Source organism: Halichoerus grypus, chromosome 5 (assembly GCF_964656455.1).
Source record: "Halichoerus grypus chromosome 5, mHalGry1.hap1.1, whole genome shotgun sequence".
Classification (NCBI taxonomy): Eukaryota; Metazoa; Chordata; class Mammalia; order Carnivora; family Phocidae; genus Halichoerus; species Halichoerus grypus.
In genome coordinates this window covers 148863995-148886736 of record NC_135716.1, presented here as the reverse complement: position 1 = coordinate 148886736, position 22742 = coordinate 148863995, and the positions used below count along the sequence as shown (strand labels likewise).

Sequence of the window (22742 nt, the reverse complement as noted above, 5' to 3'; positions counted from 1 at the left end):
CAGAGGGAGAAGCAGGCTCCCCGCTGAGCCAGGAGCCCAATGCAGAGCTCGATCCCAGGACCCTGGGATCGTGATCCGAACCAAAGGCAGACGCTCAACCATCTGAGCCACCCAGGAGCCCCAGGATGGTTTTCTTAATTTCTCTTTCTGCTATTTCATTATTAATGAATAGAAATGCAAGAGATTTCTGTACATTGATTTTGTATCCTGGGACTTTACTGAATTCGTGTATCAGTTCTAGCACTTTTTTGATGGAGTCTTTTTGGATTTTCTATAAAGGGTACATGTCTTCTGCAAATAGTGAAAATTTAACTTCTTCCTTACCAATTTGGATTCCTCTTCTTTCTATTTGTTATTTGATTACATGGGTAAGACTTCCAGTACTATGTTGAATAAAAGTGGTGAGAGTGAACATCCTTGCCTTATTCCTGTCCTTAGGGGGAAGGCTCTCAGTTCTTCCCCACTGAGGATATTAGCTGTTGGTTTTTCATATATGGCCTTTATTATATTGAAGTATATTCCCTCTAAACCCACTTTGTTAAGGATTTTTATCATGAATGAATGTTGTACTTTGCCAAATACTTTTTCTGCATCTACTGAAATAATCATATGGTTCTTATTCTTTCTCTTATTGATATGATGTATCACATTACTTGATTTACAAATATAGAACCACTTGATTGTGGTGAATGATATGTTTAATGTATTATTGGATATGGTTTGCTAATATTTTGTTGAGGATTTTTGTATGTATGTTCATCGGAAATATTGGCCTATACTTCTCTTTTTTGTGGTGTCTTTATCTGGTTTTAGTATCAGGGTAATGCTGAACTCACAGAATGAATTTGGAAGTTTTCTTTCCTTTTCTGTTTTTTGGAATAGTTCAAGAAGAATAGGTAGTAACGTTTCTTTTTTTTTTTTTTAAGACTTTATTTATTTGAGAGAGAGAGAGCTAGAGCAGGAACACAAGAAGGGGGAGTGGGAGAGGGAGAAGCAGGCTTCCCGCCGACCAGGGAGCCCGACTCGGGGCTTGATCCCAGGACCCTGAGATCATAACCTGAGCCAAAGGCAGACACTTAACAACTCAGGCGCCCTGGTATTAATGTTTCTTTAAATGTTTGGTAGAATGCACCTGTGAAGCCATCTGGTCATGGACTTTTGTTTGTTGGGAGTTTTTGATTACTGATTTAATTTCACTGCTGGTAATCTGTCTGTTCAAATGTTCTATTTCTTCCTGATTCAGTTTTGGTAGGTTATATGTCTCTAGGAATTTATCCATTTCTTCTAAGTAGTCCAATTTGTTGGCATAGAGTTTTTATAATATTCTCTTATAATTATTTGTATTTCTGTGGTGTTTGTTGCCATTTTCCCTCTCTCATTTGTGCTTTTATTTATTTGAGTCCTTTCTCTTTTTTTCTTGATACTTCTGGCTAGAGGTTGATAAATTTTGTTGATTTTTTTTCAAAGAACCAGCTCTTGGTTTCAATGATCTCTTTTACTGTTTTTTCAGTTTCTGTATCATTTATTTCTGCTCTAACCTTTATTATTTCCTTCCCTCTGCTGGTTTTAGGTTTTGTTTATTGTTTTTCTAGCTCCTTTAGGTAGAAGATTAAGTTGTTTGAGATTTTTCTTGCTTCTTGAGGTAGGCCTGTATTGCTATAAACTTCTCTTTTAAAACCACTTTTGCTGCCTCTCAAAGGTTTTGGACCATTGCATTTTCATTTTCATTTTTGTTTCCATGTACTTTTTTATTTCTTCTTTTATTTCTTGGTTGACCCATTCATTGTTTAGTAGCATGTTATTTAACCTCCATATAGTTGTGGTCTTTCTAGATTTTTTTCTTGTGATTGACTTCTAGTTTCACAGCATTGAGGTCAGGAAAGGTTCATGGTATCACTTTGATCTTCCTGAATTTGTTTAGTCTTGTTTTTTGACCTAATATGTGTTTTATTCTGGAGAATGTCCCATGTGCACTTGAAAAGAACATGTCTTCTGCTATTTTAGGATGGAATGTTCTGAATGTATCCATTAAATCCATCTGATCAACTATGTCATTCAAAGCCATTGTTTCCTTATTGATTTTGTTTAGATGATCTGTCAGTTGATGTAAGTGGGGTGTTAAAGTACCCCATTATAATTGTATTATTGTCGATTAGTTCCTTTATGTTTACTAACTATTTTATGTATTTGGGTGCTCCCATGTTGGGTGCATAAATATTTACAATTATCATATCTTCTTTTTGGATTGTCCCCTTCATTATTATATAGTGTCCTTCTTTGTCTCTTGTTAGTCTTTGTTTTACAGTCTGTTTGTCCAATAGAAGTATTGCTACTCTGGCTTTCTTTTGATACCCATTTGTATAATAAATGTTTCTCTATCCCCTCACTTTCAATCTGCATGTGTCTATAGGTCTAAAATGAGTCTCTTTTAGGCAGCATATAGACGGGTCTTCTTTTTTTAATCCATTCTCTCACCCTATGTCTGCAAAATGCAGTTTTTTTAAAAACAGGAGAAATCTCAGCATATTGATATGCTAATGGCAGTGATAGAGTACAGAAAGAAGTAACAATAATGAAGATAGAGGGAAGAATTGCTGAACTTATATCCTTGATTAAGTGAGAGGAAATGGGATGTAATGTGCAAGTAGAAAGATTAACCTCAGATAAGACAAGAAACAGTTCCTTCAGTAAGAGAAGCAAAGTATATAAGGGCAGAGTCAGGTCAGTAGGTGAATATAGTAGTGGAGCTTATAGAAGTACTCTTCCATTTTTTCTATTTTTTCTATTTATTGATTATATATTACCTATCAGCCACTGTGCTAGGTCACAGGGATACAAAGACAAATTAGCATGGTCCCAGCCTCAAGGAGATTTCTTATTTGAGTGAGAGTAGATGAGGGTGCCTGTAAACTCAGATAGGGAAGACAGGAGGAAGATCAGGTTTGAGATCACTATGCACTGAATCTGTGGTAGCTCTCGGACAATCTCCTTCATAATTTTGCACAGAGCTGAATTTAGTTATTATATAAGGTCAATATCATTACAACCCACCAGCTCCTTCTCTATTACTATTAAAAATGAAAAATAGTGTATACATATATGTGTGTCATTCCTTCCATATTTCTGTTCTGGCAAGTGGGACTCAAAATTCGAGCAATGAATTATTAGTTTAAGAATGTCCCTCACTTGCACAGGACGACTTACTATTCCTAAATACTTATAAATATTAGAAGAAAAAATATGCTGAAGATATCAGAAAAATGTCTTGTTCCTAACATGGTAGGACCTAATTTATGTTTGTGACATCATAGTATACAGATAATTTGCACATGGGTATGATTCAAATTAGCAGTCTATAGAAGATTGCTAGGTTATGAAATTCCCTTGTATATTATGGTAATTTACCTCCACATTGTTTCATTGTTATAGATTCTGAGGTTCTCGATAGCTTCTGAAAAAAAAACAAAACATGCAGTGATAATATATGGCTTGTTCTCTGCTTTCAGAAATAAAAAATACTAAATCAAAATTAACATGGAAAAATCTGAACCAAGTAGGCAGTTAAGCACTTGGAGATAATCAGTGTAAATATGAACAGTTATGTGTTAGCAATGGAATAATACTATTGAACATTTTTTTTTTTTTTTGCAATAGGTTTTCAGCTGCACAGGAAGGATGCTAAAAATTCTCTTTCCTCATAATATCCAGTGACAATCTTAAAAAAACAAAAATGATGTTTTGGAGAACACCAGTGCTGTACAAATGCAGTCTCTATCCAGATTTGGTAAAACTATTGTATCAGAACTCTGAAATTTCAGGTCCATAAACCAAAGTACAGAAAGAGCTTTTCCCTTTTCCCCAAACATTCCATAATACCTAACTACTCTAATCAGATAGTCTGTCAAACCCAAATGATGTCATATAATAAATGCAAAATTAATACCGTCTTGAAATTCCCCATATGTGACACAGAAAAAAATATAAGAAGAAATGGTCACAAACTTGACAGAATGCAATGAATAATCAGCCTTGTCCATCTCAAGTGATTGATGTCAGAAAGTTATAATGAAATCCCTCTGCCTTAATTTAAGAATAATAGAAAAGTTGCTATATAAACCCACAGATTTCTCAAATTCAGGTCTTTTTTTTTTTTTAAGATTTTATTTATCTGACAGAGATAGCACAAGCAGAGGGAGAAGCAGGCTCCCCACTGAGCAGGGAGCCCGATGTGGGACTCGATCCCAGGACCCTGGGATCATGACCTGAGCCGAAGGCAGCTGCTTAACCAACTGAGCCACCCAGGCATCCCTCAAATGCAGGTCTATCAAGTAGATTAGATCTCCAATTATACCTTCCCATTCCCATGTTAATTATTATTTCCCAGTAGCTATAAATTCTATATTCTATAGGCTGCCAGGACTATTTTGGAGATTTTTTTATAAATATTCTATAAATATTAATTTTTTTCTAAACCAATAATAACTATCATTCAATATAAAATCTATTTTGTTCCAAATGCTTTACAATATTGTATCATTTAATCATTACCATTTTCCTGCCTGTAAGGTGTAAGTTTTCCTTCCAGGAGAGGAAATCAAGGCTCAGGTAAGTAACTTGCACAAAATCACGTGTGCAATCAGTAAGTAGCAGATACATAATTTGAACTCAAGTCTGACTGACACCAAAGCTCCTTCCATTTTATAATTCACTACTCTGTACAAGATTCTATTTCAAGTCCGTCAGGGAATTAAAAAGAGGGGTTAAAAATAATTTATGCCGGGGTGCCTGGGTGGCTCAGTCGTTAAGCATCTGCCTTTGGCTCAGGTCATGATCCCAGGATCCTGGGATCGAGCCCCACATCAGGCTCCCTGCTCCACGGGAAGCCCGCTTCTCCCTCTCCCACTCCCCCTGCTTGTGTTCCCTCTCTCACTGTGTCTCTCTCTGTCAAATAAATAAATAAAATCTTAATAAAAAAATTTATGCCATTAAAGAGCTTATTACATTCTAGGAAAAAGCAGCTAAACTACAATGCAGACAGAGAGACATCACACATTTGATGATAAATTTCAGGAAAGGTTTTGTGGATGAGATAACATTTGATATAGGTTTTAAACAATAAACTGTTTTATCAAGAGGTGAAAATTTGGTGATGGGGGTACTGAGGAAGGATGTAGAGTAAAAGGGCTTTCTAAGAGAAGAGAATAATGAAGAAAAAAACCAGCAAAAAGCATTTTTTAATATACAGTAACTACTTCAAGATGACTAGAGCATTGGGTAAATAGTGGAATGAAGCCAAGGAAGACAAAAAGAGAGGATGAGTCCATACTAAACAGTCTTAAATACCATGTTGAGGAAATTTTATTTCATTCTAAAGGCACTGGGAAGTTACCGAAAGTTTTTAAGTAGGGAGTAATATGACTCAAACGATGCTTCAGAAAAGTGACTTGCATAAAAATAAACACAATATTTATTAAAATATTAAATACAATATTAAACACAAATTGAAAGGATAGAGGACTGAGGAAAAAAGGTAAATTTAGAAGTTACTACAATAGTCCTGGCAGCCTGAACTAAGACAATGATAGTAGGGAAAGAGAAGGTAGGACACTATGAAATCTAAATACTTTGTCAAAATACAGTTAGCAAAAAGCAAAGGTAAATCAGAATCCAGAGCTGTCTGATTCCAAAATATGTGTTCTTTCCCTTCTACCACACTGCCTCCACCATGTGACATGCCACAGTGCTGGGCACAAAAGTACATATTCAAAAAATATTTGTTGAGTTTTTGTTGTGGTTGCACTAAGTATTTAAATCTTGTACAGAAGCCATCAGTGTACATATTAATAGTTAGTAAATATCTGTTGAGTCAATGAATGAAGGTTCAAAGAGGAAAATAAAACTCTTAAGAAAAATTGGCACCTATAGACATAGACATTGAAGGAATATATCCACTGTGCTGCTTCAATTATAATCATTCCCCTTCTTTTTTTTTTTTAAAGATTTTATTTATTTATTTGACAGAGAGAGACACAGCGAGAGAGGGAATACAAGCAGGGGGAATGGGAGAGGGAGAAGCAGGCTTCCCGCGGAGCAGGGAGCCCGATGCGGGGCTCGATCCCAGGACCCTGGGACCACGACCTGAGCCGAAGGCAGACGCTTAACGACTGAGCCACCCAGGCGCCCCTAATCATTCCCCTTCTGTCATACTGCTAAAACACTCATAACAAACATTTGCTAAATTTTGATTATTTGGGCACAGTAGTAAATCCAAGGTGGAACAGAAGGGAGAAATATCCATAGGAGTCCCTCTAAGCACGACTGTTAGCTAATAGCACCTACATTCTGGGGCTGTTAAGAACAGGAGCCACAAGGCTATATGCATGAACATGTACATTTGGAGACAGACAGCTATGACATGTTGATGATGATACACTAAATATATTTACATGTGCTGAAATAGATGCATTCATCAACATTTTTCCCACCTAAGGAACAATGACACACGGGTGCAAGGCTAAGAAGAAAACAGTGCAAGATCATTCACAAATGGTTCCACATAACCTAGAACACTGACATGAAGGAAACGGGCACTGGGCCAAATGGTTATTGCAGGAATGTTGACATTAGGAAAAATATTGATTTATCTGAGCATGCAACACCAAGGTGTTTAAAATTTATCACTTATCCTGTTACAAAACCATCTTTTCTCTTTCTTCTGGGTTTCCTTGATAAATATTAATTTTCTACCCTTAGACTAATTAATTTTCTATTCATTCATTCCACATTTACTGGAGAGCTACTATGTGCCAGATACTATACCAAGATACACTATAAGAAAGAGAGAGTCTAAGAGAAGTCTTTGTCCTCCTACAGCTGAAAATCTACATGTAAATAAATCATTATAATGTGCAATGAGAAAAGTAGATATATGAATCTCCCAGATGAAAGATATGGGAAAGAAGCTAGAACTATAAGATTTAATGGACCAAAAAAGTGCATCATCTGCAAGAATCTTAAACAATAGCTGTAGAAGTATCAGGCTAAGGGAGAATCAAAGAATTCTAGAATGCTCCAGCTCCAAGGGAACTATAATTAATTTCTATTAAACAAACAAACAAAAAAAAGCAGGGCACCTGAGTGGCTTAGTCAGTTAAGTGTCTGACTCTTGATTTTGGCTCAGGTTATGATCTCGGGTCCTGGGATGAAGTCCTGCCTCAGGCTCCACTCTAAGCAGGGAGTCTGCTTAAGATTCTCTCTTCCTCTCCCTCTGCCTCTGCCCCTCCCCCTGCTTGTGCTCACCCACTCATTCACACTCTCTCCCTCCCTCTCTCTCAAATAAATAAATCTTTAAAAAAAAAAAAAAACTACTACTGGCAAAGTAATTACCAACCACTGTGTCAGCCTCTGATGATCTGATGATACACAAATAAACCGTGGTCTCTGCCTACCTCAAGAAACCCACAACCCAGTGAAAAAGCTCATGACTACTACTCACTAGTAGGCAGAAGGCATTAAAAAGTGTATGAATATACAGAAAAAAATAAAACTGAAAATTTTATTAGTATAGAATGTCACATCACTAGGATGAGACTTAAAAGCACCTCTTAATTAAGACATACTCTCCTGCTATAAACTCTGGAGTATTATTTCATCAACTCTACCTCTGAAAAGGCATGTGCCAGCATCACATGACAAACTGTCTTATGGGGGATTCAGATAACTGCACTAAAAAGCTACAGGGGCTGATAGTATTCAAGTAACCATCATCTCTCATCTGACTGTTCTTTAAATACACTATGCATGCTCTTACCTCAGGTAAAGAGGTAAAAATAACCTTTTTTTACTTTTAGGTAAAAATAACCACTCCCTCCTTGGTAACTCTATCACACCCTATACAGATTCTACTAACTTGTACTTGATTCATTAATTTATTCATTCTCTTACTTGAGTACTTTTTGAGCACCCATTACGTACAAGACAGCATACTACGTGCTGAGAATATAAAACACTCAAAAACACAGACACAATCCTGTTTTCATGGAACTTACATTCTAGAGGGGGAGACATAATAATCAAATTTAAAAATAAATATATAACAAATCTGGTGATATAAATGCTAAGAACAAAAATAAAATAGGGTAAGAGGGATGGGAGAGATGAAAAGAGAGTACTATACTAGTTGTGTAGCCAGCAAAACCTCCCTGATATGATTAACAGTTTATCAGAGACATGAATGAAGTGAAAGATGTACCATGTAAATATCTTGGGGGCAGAGCATTCCAGGCAATAGAAGTGGAAAGGCCCTGAGGTAAGAGCATGCATAGTGTATTTAAAGAACAGTCAGATTAGAGATATGGTGACTTGAATACTATCAGCCCCTGTAGCTTTTTAGTGCAGTTATCTGAATCCCCCATCAGACTGTGAACTCCTTGAAAGCATGGATCCAATCTTAGCTACCTCTGAGTCCCCACTGCCTAAAGAGAACTGAACAGGTGGACACTCAATAAATATCTGAGTAATTAATGAGAAAGGATCCAATCCTTCTCTCCTTTGCTTGATTTACTCCCTGGTATTATTGATAGATATGCACTACATCCTTCACTGGGATTTAAGTTTTCCTGAGAGCAAGTGCTATGTCAGATATATTTTTTCCTCTTCTTCCCATCCCACACCTTCCTCTACTTCCTGGCAAGTGCTGTACAAATATAATGCAGGACCAAAGAAATAAAACCACTGAAGGTATATCTTGGTGCTGTGCTACCAAAAGTCATCCGGAATAGGGAATAAAGAGTAGAAATCCTAGATCAAAATTCTCTGTGGAAACAAATAGTACAAAAATACTGAAACAAAGATAGGGCAAACATCAAATTTCTATTACTACCCCCTCTTACCTGTACCACTTTACAGATGCAACTAGTCATACTGTCACAAAGTATTCTTTCAGGATCCAGAGCTGGGTCAGTAGACAGTGATCCCAGAGAGGAAAGCCAGGGGATCTGAAGGATAGTGCTCAAAAACCATAAAATGCTCAGCCATGACTTCAGGTGGAAACGGATCCAAAAGGTCTATCTGCAGGCAGTAATGGAAACCAAGCATAATTGCCACTTAGTGGTCCAGGGAAATCCACCTATTCACATCTGGATCCCAGACAGTGATTGGGAAAATAAAAAGTAAATTTGGATATAGACATGGTGAAAATTAGGCCACCCCGCCCAGATTCCCATCAAGAGGGCAAGGGCTCAAGGCAATACTTAAAGAGGCTTAAAGTGATAATAATTCTAAGATTTTAAGCTAGGTAAAACTATGGCACAAAAAACTAGGTATCAAAAAAGAACCCACTTCTAAAGACTATACCAATAGAAATAATGCAAGAAATTCTACAACTTATAAACTAGGGACCAGGTTTTGTCTCTTGCACATCAGATAGCAAGGCAGCAACTAGCTGATAGTTGGCAGCAACTCTGATACTAACCACAGACATTATCCTCTGGTCAAGATTGGCTCAGAGATAAGGCGTATTGGGATGAAAGGCAAGGCCCATCAGCAGTATATCTAACTGCTGCGAGCCAGGAAGAGTAAAGGTATGCATGGCAGCGGGTCCACAAAATCAGAGATTCGTCAAGCTGGAAAAACCACTGCAGTCTTTCAAACCCAACTATGTAAGAGATGTCTATCACTTCCCCTCCACCCACAGCCCCTTCTTAGAGAATGTGTACTACCCACAGCCCTTAAAAAGAAGCCCTATATACCCAAGACTATTACCCTCTTTAACCACAACTGACCAGACCCAAGCTGAACTAATAACATTTTCAGAATGAAAATTATCATTCTAAATGATAATTTAGAATTAAAATGTAAGACTGAGTTTATTAGATAATGTCGAGCAGGCCAAAATCAACACTATGGCAAGTGAAAGCCACAACAAGCAGGGAACACAAGGAAAACAAACTCAAGATCATACCGGCCCAGGCATATATAGAAGGAGGAAGAGGCTAGCCTGACAATTTTCCAGTTTCGTTTATGCCTATTGGATTAAAAATATTTATTAGTGACTGATAATTCTTGGATAAAATTTCCCTTGAAAAGCAGTCTCATTCTTCAGAATTTGGGTTATCTTTAATAACATATAATTTTCATTTGCTATACTGTTATTTATAGTCCTGTGTTAAATATTCAGATTCAATTATAATCATTCTATTCCTAGATGATATTAAGTTATACTTTAAATATGATCCAATATCCCAGGATCCACAAATCTCAGTAAGAAGAAAGCATACCCTTCCCTTCAGCAATGAGCATCCAAATTTTACTTATAAAATTGTTTCCATATTTTACCCTGTTTAGATGTATAAAAGGTTAACATCTAATTCCATTTACAATGCTGATCCAGCAAGAAAGAAATTAATTTGGCATTAGAATAGTAACATCAATTTCCCATGTATCTGAAGTAATGCATTTACTGGAAAGAGATTAATATCAATTCCATAAATCATTCACATGCTTTTTCCGGAGTTGGAGACATCTGAGTAATGTCATATATGTGAGCTGATATCACTTTGTGCATACTCCATTCATTAATCTATGCCTGGGGTTGCAGAATAGTTGTCAGAAGAAAATATAAAACTTGGAAAAGAATCAATCTTTCTGTTCTTAATTTTTTGTGACTTGTTTTAGGTAAGGTAAGCCAAATGTTGCCTGAAAAGTGATGACATTGATCCATACTGGCAGCCAGTATTTTCAGGAAAAAAAATTTTTTTTAAATCAGACATGTGGTCAATTGTCATCCTAGTGGTAACAACCACTTAATACACATATGATAAGACAATGTGTAAATGTCAATGTAAAGATTACATTAAGGATCCTCAATAAAATGCTGACTGAAAAGAGAATTGAGTCTGAACCTCTCCTGTAAACATCAACTCTTCCTTGAAACTATTGAATTTCATTATCACACAATCTCAGAGTTCTTTGTGTCAGGGTTCTCCATAGAAATAGAAGCAATAAGGGGTGTGGGTGGGTGTGTGTGTGTGTGTGTAGAAAGAGATTTATTATAAGGAATTGGCTCATACTATTATGAAGGGTAACAAGTCCCAAAATCTGCAGTTAGCAAAATAGAGTCCCACAAGAGCCGGCGGTATAGTTCCAGGCAAATGCCAGCAGTCGCAAAACCTAGGAAGAGCCAATGTTTCAGTTCAGCTGAACACAGAAAAAAAACTGATGTCCCAGCTCTAAGCACTCAGGCAGGAAGAGTTTCTCCTTACTAAGGGGAGGCTCAGCCTTTTTGTTATATTCAGGTTTTCCCACATTAGGGAGGGCAACCTACTTTATTCAGTCTACCAATTTAAATGTTAATCTTATCTAGAAATACCTTCACAGACACACCCAGAATAATGTTTTACCAAATGTCTGGGCATTTCATGGCCCAGTGAAGCTGAAACATAAAATTAATTTTCACAGTACCTCAGAGATCATCTACCAACCCCCAAAATACAGGCCCCAGACCCCTTCATAACAAGGAATGAGAAAAACAAGACCCAGATGTGAGCTTGGAGCTCCTAATGCCCAGTAAATATTAGTTATTTTTGACCAATTGATAATTATTAACCTAAACGTAAATCTTTCATTACAAGTCACATGTGGCTAACAAAACTACAGAAAAAAAGGAAGTATGTGATCCAAAGGAAAGAATCCAGGCCTTTGAGTCAGATGAGGATCAAATCCTGGCTCTGTAATTTACTAAGTTACTTAAATTTTGACCCTCAGCTTCCTCACCTGAAATAGTGCCTATTTTATAACATTCTTAGAATTAGAGATAAGGTATATAATGTTTCTTACATAGTAGCCCTCATGTAGTAGATGCTCAATATTTCCCTAACACATCGTTACGTGTTCACTTTCCAGACACATGGGAGAATTCCATTTTTGCCCTCTTGAATATAGACATGGCCATATGACATGTTTTCACTACACAATGTGAATGGAAATTATTTGTGACCCGTGAAGGGTTTTTTATTACTTTAAAATCATAGTGAGAAATTTCTCTCTTGCCACAAATTCACAAAACCAAAAGTCCTTATATTTTATACTATAGTAACAACTTACAGAATATTTCCCTATCTTCTATCATTTGCATGTAATAGCAGTATTGTCAACTAGGCAGGACAGGCTTCATTACTCCATTTTAGTGACTAGATCACACACTCAGAGAAGTTAAGTGAGTGCCCAAGGCCACATACATGATAAGTGCCAGGTCTTCTGATTCCCAGGGAATACCAATCAGTGAATGGGAAAAAAAAATCACACTGACAGTAAACTGTTTTGTAAAATAATTTCTTGACATGTTGATTTGTTTTGGTGTTTTGTGTAGGATACCCCACATTCTATTTCCCCATACACTAGACATAACCCCCTACTACACACACACACACACACACACACACACACACACACACACAGCCCATACTCATTCTTCTCCAGGCCCTTTCAGATCTCTTGCCTCAGGGGAGGTTTATGTGACAGTAAAAAGGCAAAAGTAGCCTCTAACATTTTTCTTCCTCACATTAGCCATGATTATGCTAGTAGAAAAAGGGTCTTCCATTGGAAACAGAAAAGGGGAGGAAATAGTCCCACACACTGATAAAGTGATAGAAATCAAGGATCCCATGAGTGGTGGAAGGAAGAGGTGCTCCCTGGCAGTCCTCAGCAGGGGGTGGTTGTGCAGGGCACCTAGGGAAGAATAATTCTGGGCACTAGGGCTCTGGGTCTAGGCAAAGGCCCCAAAAAGACCCCCATTCCCAGCTTGCAGTGAAGCATTCCACCTTCAAGGAGCTACATGGGCTTGGATGATAAGGATATCTGTGTCCAGACATTTCAAAATCAGAAGGCCTCATCTCATTGCCTAAGTATCACATAAGCCTCTTGGCATTTTATGTAATGGTAGAGAAAGAGATAGAGCCTCAGGGAAGATGAGAAATTAAATTTCCCAAAATCCCAATGAGATGGAGAACAAGAGTCAGATTAATTTGATTTAAATAAACTAAAATAATTTGACATTTCTTGCTGAGTATATGAACTAGGATCCACACCTACAACATACAAACAGGCCAAAATCCTTCTGAAAACATACACTTTTTTTTTTTTTTTTTAGAGAACAAACTGAGGGTTGCTGGAAGGGAGGTGGGTGGGGGGGATGGGTTAAATGGATGGTGGGTTTAAGGAGGGCACTTGTTATGGTGAGTACTGGGTATTATATGTAAGTGATGAATCACTAAATTCTACTCCTGAAACCAATAGTACACTATATGTTAGCTAACTTGAATTTAAATAAAAACTTGGTCCTGAGTTGGGGGTGGGGGAGAAATCAGCATTTTGAGAAAATGAAAATAATACCAGTTCAGCAAAGTTTCCATAATGAGGAATAATAAATCTCTAAAGCTAACACGTGATGTTTTCCTTGCTATAACCAGAGAGTGATTTTGATAGTGAGTTAATCATCACTATTATCTTATATTGTTCTCTGGACTCAAATGTATATAGAAAGTAATAATTTCACACAGTACTTTCCAGGACCATAGGAAATAAAGCTGTGCTAGACTGAATAAAATTAAGCCAGGGATGGAATGTGACCAAGAAGCAGAAGTTTTTGTTCCTGAACTCAATGATGGGCCTAATAATAAAAAAGCTTAAATAAGCAAATAAGCAAATAAATAAATAAATAAATAAATAAATAAATACTTGGAAGGAAAAAAAAAGAAAACATATACTTGTCAATTTCAAACCTATGACATTTTCCTGACCATTCCTAAAGGACTAAGTTCTCCGAATCCACAAATGTCACCCTTTCTCCATAAATTGCTAGATATTCCAATTATCTACCTCCATCAATGAGGAAGAATATATGGTATGAAAACATGCAAATAGTCTTCCCAGATTAGATACTCACTAAAAACAGGGAGTGAGTTAAAGCTCCCCGAAGCGGTAGCAGTTACACTCCCATCTACTCCATTTAAAGGGTCTCAACTTGCTGTCCTATGAGCTAACATAGAACATCACACTGGTTATTTGCTTGTACTACAACTTGGAGATGCTCAGGTTGTCATGAATAACCCAGCAAATAAATAGATCAATGCTGAATAACCAGAAACTAAGGTATATGAACACAGGCTTAGAGGTCAGCTAGCCTGAGTTGAACTACAGGTTCTACCACTTACTAGTTGTGTGCAGTTAAGCATGTCACTTTAACTTCTCTGAACCTCAATTTCCTTTTCCAAAAATAGGAATAAAATGTTTGCCCTCCTTTTTGTCCAGGATTTATGAGAGACCATAATAGATGTGAAAACACTTTGTTAACTACAAAATGCTATATAAATATTAGGAATTATTCATTTTTCTGCTTGCTCTTGCTGTTGTGGTTATTATTTTCCATCAGACCCTAAGGTCTACCAGGAGTAACACATGGTGAGTTTTTACAAATAGGTCCATGTTATCCAGTGTACTCTGTGAAGGGACAGTTACAAGGAAGCCTCTAAATTTATTTATTTATTTACTTACTTATTTATATATCATTCATTTAAGGAACATGCATTGAGTTGTCTATCATTACCAGACATTGTTTTAAGCATTCAATATTTAACTATATCTCCATCAACCTCTCATAGTGACCATTAGAAGTACTTCTTTTGGCCATCTGTATGACTTCTTTGGAAAACTGTCTATTCAGGTCCTCTGCCCATTTTTTAATCAGTTTGAGGGTTTTGGTGTTAAATTCTTTATATATTTTGAATATTAACTCCCTATCAAATTTATCACTTGCAAATATCTTCCCTCATTCAGTAGGTTGTCTTTTTGGTTTTTTGATGGTTTCACTCTATAAAAGCTTTTTATATTGATGCAATACCAGTAGTTTATTTTTGTTTTTCTTTAACTTGCCTGAGGAGACATATCTAGAAAAATACTGCTACAACAAATGTCAAAGAAATTACTGCCAATGTTCTCTTCTAGAATGTTTATGGTTTCAGGCCTCACATTCAGCTCTTCAATCTGTTTTGAGTTTATTTTTATGTATGGTGTAAGAAAGTGGTCCAGTTTCATTCTTTTGCATGTAGCTGTCCAGTTTACCCAGGACCGTTTATTTTTACCTCCTTTGTCATAGATTAATGGACCATGTAAGTGTGGGTATATTTCTGGGCTCTCTATTCTGTTCCATTGGTCTCTTGTCTATTTTTGTGCCAGTACCATACTGTTTTGATTACTATAGTTTTGTAGTGTATCTTGACATCTAGGCTTGTGATACCTCCAGCTTCATTTTTCTTTCTCAAGACTGCTTTGGCTATTTGGGATCTTTTGTGTTCCATACAAATTTTAGGATTATTTGGTCTAGTTCTGTGAAAAATGTTATTGGTATATTGATAGGGGTTACACTGATCCTGTAGATTGCTTTAGGTAGCATGGACCCTTTAACAATATTAATTCTTACGATAAGGTATGTGGTATATCTTTACACTTGCTTGTATCATCTTCAATTTCTTTTATCAATGTCCTACACTTTTCACAGTATAGGTATTTTATCTCCTTGATTAAGTTTATTTCTAGGTATTTCATCCCTTTGGGTGCAATTACAAATGGGATTGTTTCTTAGTTTCTGTTACTTTGTTATTAGAGTTTAGAAATGCAACAGATTTCTGTATATTAATTTTGTATCCTATAACTATACTGAATGTATTTATTAGTTCCACTAGTTTTTGGTGCAGCCATTAGGCTTTTCTATATATAGTATCATGTCATCTGCAAATAATGAAAGTTTTTCTTCTTCCTTGCCAATCTGTATGCCTTTTGATTTCTTTTTCTTTTTTTTTTTTTTAAAGATTTTATTTATTTATTTGACAAAGACACAGCGAGAGAAGGAATACAAGCAGGAGGAGTGGGAGAGGGAGAAGCAGGCTTCCTGCAGAGCAGGGAGCCCGATGTGGGACTCGATCCCAGGACCCTGGGATCATGACCTGAGCCGAAGGCAGACGCTTAATGACTGAGCCACCCAGGTGCCCCTGATTTCTTTTTCTTGTCTGACTACTGTGGATAGGACTTCCTGTAGAATGTTCAATCAAAGTGCTGACATTGAACATCCTTGTCGTGTTCCCTATCAAAAGAAAACCTTTCAGGTTTTCACCACTGAGTATTATGTTAGCTGTGAATTTTTCATATATGGCCTTTGTTATGTTGAGTTATATTCCCTCTAAACCCACTCTGGCGAGAGGTTTTATCATAAATGGATATTGCACTTTGTCAAACGCTTTTTCTACATATACTAAGATGAACATATTGTTTTTATCCTTCCTCTTGTTAATGTGGTGTATCACACTGATTGATTTATGCTTATTGAACTGTCTTTGCATCCCTGGAATAAATCCATTTTGATCGTGGGGAATGATCTTTTTAATATACTATTGATTTTGGTTTTCTAACATTTTCTTGAGGATTTTTGCATCTATGTACATCAGATTTTTTTTTATAGTTTTTTATTTTTGTCATCTCTCTGGTTTTAATATCAGGGTAATGCTTGCCTTGTAGAATGAATTGGGAAGTTTTCCTTCCTCTTCTATTTTTTGGAATAGTTTGAGCAGAATAGGTATTAACTCTTAAATCTTTGGTAAAATTCACCTGTTAAGCCAGATGATCCTGGATTTTTGTTCATTAGGAGTTTTTTGATTACCAATTCAATTTCATTAGGAGTAATCAGTCTGTATAAATTTTCTATTTATTCCTGATTCAGTTTTAAGATTGTGTATTTCTAGGAATTTATCTGTCCAGTTTTCAGGCATATAATTTTTATAATATTCTCTTATAATTCTTTAAATTTCTATGGATCAGCTGTTATTTCTCCTCCTTCATTCTGATTTTGAGTCCTCTCTCTCTCTCTTTTTTTTTTTATGAGTCTGGCTAAAGATTTATCAATTTTGTTTATCCTTTCAAAGAATCAGCTCTTGGTTTCATTGATCTTTTATTTTTTAGTTTCTATTTATTTTCACTCTAATCTTCATTATTTACTTCTTTCTACTGAATTGGTGCTTTGTTTGTTCTTCTTTTTCTAGTTCCTTTAGGCATAAGGTTATATTGTTTGAGATTTTTCTTAAGATAGGCCTGTATCACTACAAACTTCCCTCTTAGACTACTTTTGTTGCACCCCAAAGATTTGGGATTGCTGTGTTTCCATATTTATTTGTCTCCATGTATTTTTTTTATTTCCTTTGATTTCTTAGTTGACCCATTGATTCTTTAGTAGCATGTTATTTACCCTCCATGTGTTTGTGGTTTTTTTCTACTTTGTTTCTTATAACTGTTTTCTAGTTTCAACACACCTGTGGTCAGAAAAGATGCCTGATATAATTTTGATCTTCTTAAATTTATTGAGACTTGTTTTGTGCCCTAATGTGATCTATACTGGAGAATGTTTCATGTGCCCTCAAAAAGAATGTGTATTCTGCTGTTTTTTAGATGGAATGTTCTGTATATATCTGTTAAGTCCATCTAGTCTAATGTATCATTCAAAGCCACTGTTCCCTTATACATTTTCTGTCTGGATAATCAATCCATTGATGTAAGTGGGGTGTTACAGTCCCCTACTATTAAACTGATAAGAACAGATTCTACACTCGATCTTAGCTAAAAGGCAGAGAAGTGATTGTGAGAGATAGTAGCTACACTTGTGGTGAGCATACCATAATGTATAAATTTGTGGAATCATGTCCTACACCTGAAATTAATGTAACACTGTGTGTCAACTATACACAAATAAATAAATAAAAATTTATTTCTAAAGTCCCCTACTATTACTGTATTACGATCAATTTTCCCTTTATGTCTATTAATATTTACTTTGTGCATTTAGGTGCTCCTACATTGGATGCATAGATATTGACATTTATTATATCTTCTTGTTGGATTAATCCTTTTCTCATTATGTAATGTCCTTCTTTGTATCTTGCTTTGTTTAAAACAGTCTTTGTTTTAAAGTCCATTCTGTCTGGGGGTGCCTGGGTGGCTCAGTCTGTAGCTCTGAAATGAGTCTCCTGAAGGCAGCATGTATATGGGTCTTGTTTTTTCATCCATTTCATCACCCTATGTCTTTTGACTGGGGCATTTACTCCATTTACATTTAAAGTAATTACTGAAAAATTTTTTAAAAAGTAATTATTGTTAGTTATATAGATATTGCAATTTTGTTGTTTTCTGTTTATTTTTGTATTCTTCTTCTCTTGCTCTCTTCCCTTGTAAGTTTGATGGCTTGCTTTAGTGTTATGCTTGGGTTCCTTTATTTTTTCTATGTATATATCTATTAGGGGTTTTTGATTTGAACCATAGGGTTCATACATAACAGCCTATGTGTATAGCAGTCTATATTAGGTTGATGGTCATTTAAGTTGGAACAGTTTAAAAGCACTAAATCTTTTTGTTAAGAACAGTTTAAAAGCACTAAACCTTTTTATTAAATCTTTTAACTCCTGTTCACATTTTATATATATAATGTCATATTTTACATTTTTTATTTTATGTATCCCTTGACTACTTTTGGTAGATATAATTGATTTTACTACTTCTGTGTTTTAACCCCCATGTGGCTTTATAAGTGATCAATCAACTACCATTACTATATGTTTGCTCTTACCTGTGAAATTTTTTCTTCAATAATTTTCTTACTTCTAGTTACGGTCTTTTCTTTCCAATTAAAGAATTACCTTTAACATTTCTTGTGAGGCTCGTTTAATGGGATAAGCTCCTTTAATTTTGCTGGAAAATATTTTATCTCTCCTTCAATTCTGAATGATAATCTTACAGGGTACTGTATTCTGGGTTGTAGGTTTCTTCCTTTCAGCACTTTGAACATATCACACCACTCCCTTCTCACCTGCAAAGTTTCTACTGAAAAATCATCTGATACCTTATGGGGTTTCCTTGATACATAACTGTTTGCTTTTCTGTTGCTGCTTTTAAGATTCTTTGTCTTTAATTTTTGCCATTTTAATTATTATGTGTCTTGGTGTGTACCTCCCTGAGTTCATCTTGTTTGGGGTTCTCTGTGTGTCCTAGTCCTGGATGTCTGTTTCCTTAGCCAGATTAGAAAAGTTTTCAGCTATTATTCCTTCAAATATGTTTTCTTCCTCCTCCTCTCCCTCTTTTCCTTCTGGGATACCTATAATGTGAATGTTATGCTTGATAATGTTGCAGAGGTGCCTTAACTTATTCTCATTTTGTATTATTTTTTCTTTTTGATGTTGAGCTTGGATGTTTTCCATTAACCTACCTTCCTGATCACTAATCTGTTTTTCACATCCTTCAATATGCTATTGACTCCTTCTAGTGTATTTTTCATTTCAGTAATTGTATTCTTGCGCTCTGACTATACTTTTTTTTCTATCCTTTAGTTGAAATTCTGAGTTTATTCCCTCTTCACTCAAGTTTGGTAAGTAGCTTTGTGACCATTACTTTGAACTTTTTATCAGGCATTTTGCTTATCTCTACTTTGATTAGCTCTTTTTCTGTGCTTTGGTCTTATTATTTCATTTGGGACATATTCTTTTGTCTCCTCATTTTGTCCAATTCTCCATGTTTATTTCTATGTATTAGGTAGGTCAGAAATCACCTATGTAAAAGATGTCCTGTGGTACCCTGTAGCACAATGACCCCTGGTCACCAGAACCAGGCTCTTCAGGGGTGTCCCCTGTATGCACTGCATGTTAACTCCTGTTTTAGCTAAGCCACATTGCTGTGGGCTCTCTGGTGAGTGGGGCCAGCAGTCAGACTGACTTTTCTCCATTTAGCCACTGTGACAACTGTGGGCACACTGAAGCCCCACATCGGCACACTGTGACAACTGAGGGGCTCGCTCCCTGCATAGCCAGCTAAGAGGCCCAGCTGCCAGAACTGTGGGAAAGCTCTTTTGTGGGGTTATTTTCCCCACTCTTCAAAACAGGAGTAAATTTGGAGGGGCACCAATTCCAGCCAAGTTGCCTGCCAAATGTGGCAGGGCAGGAGTAACCTTGGAGGACACCTACAAAGGCAAGACTGGAGGGCTGGGTAGGTCAGATCCAAAGGAGAACACTGGTGTGAAGCACATGGTGCTATCAAGGTATATGGAGAACGTGAGAACTGGCTACCATAAGTATAAAGCTATCCAAGCTGGCAAAGTACAAGAAAAATAATGCCCACCAGCACTTCTGTTCCCAGAAAAATCTCCTGCAGACTCCTGGCCCTCCAGCATATGTCCTAAAATTAGTCAATAAATCTCTTTCACATATACCCCAGGCCCTTTTCAAACTGCTGTTTCTGTGCTGTGTCTCAGTTCAAGTCATTTAGTATTGTGGCTCTTTAAGCCCAGAGTCTTAGTTTCCTATAGTCCTCAAGCTCCTCTAGAGTTACATCCAATTGATTTTTAAGTTCCTGGGGTTAAGCCCCACTGAGTTTCAAAGTTAGACCTTAGGGCACCTGGGTAACTCAGTCATTAAGCATCTGCCTTTGGCTCAGGTCATGATCCCAGGATCCTGGGATCGAGCCCCGCATTGGGCTCCCTGCTCAGTGGGAAGCCTGCTTCTCCCTCTCCCACTCCCCCTGCTTGTGTTCTCTCTCTCACTGTCTCTCTCTCTGTCAAATAAATTTAAAAAATCTTTTAAAAAATTTTTTAAAAAGTTAGACCTTAAGGGAACTCATCTTTCCAGTGTAGGTCCCCAGGGCCAGATATGCCCAGTGATCCCCTTGTTCCTATATGCTTGTGATGTCCCTCCTGTTTGTAGTTAGTTGCACTGGGGATTTGGTTCCCAACAACATCTCTGTCCCTCCTATCCTTTTCAATGTGGCCTTCTCTATACACCTAGCTGTGGAAGATCTGTTCTGCCAGTCTCGGGTCGTTTTCAGCATTAGCTGCAACACATGTAGTTGTTGCCTCACTGTATCCATGGAACAGGAGAGCTCAGGATCCTCCTTCTCTGCCATCTTCCCTACACTTTATCAAGTCATGGGAAGCTTTCAATTCTGTGTTAAAAGGCTTGGGCTTCATTTCATAGATAATGAACATCCCTTGAAGATTCTTATCTATTCTTAATAAGCTAATGCTATATTTTTGGTCTGCTCCTATTGATTTTAATTCCATGCTATTCCAAAGATTTTTTACAAATGTGGCCTCTCTTACTTGCTCTTCTAGTAAGTGATGACTCTGATATGCCACCCAACCTCTTATAGCTTCCCAGTGAGACTCAGACAGAATAAAATGGGCACTCAATACACTGTTTTCAAAACATTGAGTAAATGAATGAATGACTATAAATGACTCTACCTTCTTTGTTGATAAAGAACACTCATTTTCTTTTGTTTTTCAAAATGTTGTTTTTCAAAATGTTTTATAATCACTATAATCACTAGGTCCTCTTTTTTTTTTTTTAATTTTTATTGTTATGTTAATCCCCATACATTACATCATTAGTTTTAGATATAGTGTTCCATGATTCATTGTTTGTGCATAACACCCAGTGCTCCATGCAGAACGTGCCCTCCTCAATACCCCTCACCAGGCTAACCCATCCTCCCAACCCCCTCCCCTCTAGAACCCTCAGTTTGTTTTTCAGAGTCCATTGTCTCTCATGGTTCTTCTCCCCCTCCGATTTCCCCCCCTTCATTCTTCCCCTCCTGCTACATTCTTCTTCTTCTTTTTTTCTTTCTTAACATGTATTGCATTATTTGTTTCAGAGGTACAGATCTGAGATTCAACAGTCTTGCACAATTTACAGCGCTTACCAGAACACATACCCTCCCCAGTGTCCAACACCCAGTCACCCCATCCCCCCCACTCCAGCAACCCTCAGTTTGTTTCCTGAGATTAAGAATTCCTCATATCAGTGAGGTCATATGATACATGTCTTTCTCTGTTTGACTTATTTCGCTCAGCATAATACCCTCCAGTTCCATCCACGTCGTTGCAAATGGCAAGATCTTATTCCTTTTGATGGCTGCATAATCACTAGGTCCTCTTAAGACCTTATTTTTGAAGCTTACATGAATATTCTGCATCACATGCTAAAAAATCATGGCTCTTATTTCTCTTTAATGAAAACAGGGAAAGAAGGAGGAAGAGGGAGGTGGGGAGAAGGAAAAGGAGGAAGAGAAGAGAGTTAATATTGTTGCCATTTATGGAGTGTCTACCATGTGTAAGGCATTTGATACATTACCTTAAGTGATCTTCACAAACATTCTATGAGATACTTTATTATTCTACACATTTTAAATTGAAAAAACAATTTCAGAAAGGCTAAGTATGATGGTTAATTTTATGTATCAACGTTGCTGGGCCATGGTGCTTAGATATGTGATCAAACGTTATTCTGGATACTTCCCTGAGAGTGTTTTATGATGAAATTAACTTTTAAATCAGTGGATTTTGTGTATAGCAGGTTGCCCGCCCTTCATAATGTGAGTGGGCTTCACCCAATCAGGTGAAATCCTGAATAGAACAAAAGACTGACCTACCACAAGCAAGAGGAAATTCTGCCAAAAGACAGCCTTCCAACTTGAACTACAAGATCAATTCTCTAGATTTTTCCACCTGACAACATTCAAACTTAAACTGCAGTACAGGTTCTCCCCTGGATCTCCAGCCTGCCACTCTACCCTGCAGATTTTGGACTTGCCAGCCTCCATAATTTCATGAGCCAATTCCTTAAAATAAATGTTTTTGTTACATAAAGATAGATAGATAAATA

The 22742-nt window shown here is 36.8% G+C and overlaps 1 protein-coding gene and 1 pseudogene across 6 annotated transcripts in view; both read right to left on the bottom strand.

Annotated features, from left to right (window-relative positions):
- Nucleotides 1-22742, bottom strand: part of LOC118544703 (BEN domain-containing protein 5) — a 1415283-nt gene that overhangs the window by 1242680 nt on the left and 149861 nt on the right. The gene's annotated exons all lie outside the window — the stretch shown is intronic.
- Nucleotides 17560-17678, bottom strand: LOC118544729 (U2 spliceosomal RNA; annotated as a pseudogene).